Below are 846 nucleotides of genomic sequence, written 5' to 3'. Positions count from 1 at the left end.
ATGCATGAGGAGTGGGCTCATGAGTACAGCTGAGCAATTTGAATGGAGTCAGGTGAGAGAGGCAGAGGTTTTGGCTTGTGGTATAATGTGTGAGCAAACATTTCACATCAGAAACGTTTGAAAGTAAACATGCAAAAAAGCTGAACAGGGTTTGACTTTCATCCTCATTTGAATTGAGGCAAATAACTTTGTGTATAATTGGAGCATGTTTTGTCATCAAATCAGACAAAGGTGTGTGAATAGTTTATTTCAAGACAAATACAGAGGTCTTTTTAAATCCAATTAACCTAATTAGCACTATTCTCCTAATACATTCCTTTATTCTTTCTGTCAGTTATAGGAACATAATCAACATAGCCAAATGTCCACAAGAAGTATCACAATCGAGTTTTCTATCTCGGCATCGCTTTCAGATGAGCTTGTTTCCAATCATTAGCCCGGACACCATTATCAATGGATTCTTTTAAACAAAATACAACAATTATGCAAGCCCTGGGCGAAAACAAATCTAAGTTGCGGTAATGAGCGAGGAGCGGAGCGGAGATAGCAACATGCGGGCTCTCAGACGGTGGAAGCGGCGCTGGTGATGAATATGTGCCGGGGCTGCTCTGAGGGCCAGCGATCCGCGTGGTGGGCCCCCCGACTCCCCTCTTCCCCCTCCCCGCGCCCCTATTCATGCCCGCACAATGGTTGACACCTGTGTCCTTTCAGCCCTGCCACTGTTATTGTTTACATCGCTCCCTGAGAGAAGAGAGAGGCCAGAGGTGCTGTGAAGCAGGCCAACCCCTGTCCCCCTTTTTTTCCCCGAAACACTGACCCCCCCCAACCCCAACCCCACCTCATCCC

This window comes from Sardina pilchardus, chromosome 15, assembly GCF_963854185.1.
Source record: "Sardina pilchardus chromosome 15, fSarPil1.1, whole genome shotgun sequence".
NCBI lineage: Eukaryota > Metazoa > Chordata > Actinopteri > Clupeiformes > Clupeidae > Sardina > Sardina pilchardus.
Note: the sequence above shows the minus strand (reverse complement) of the source record.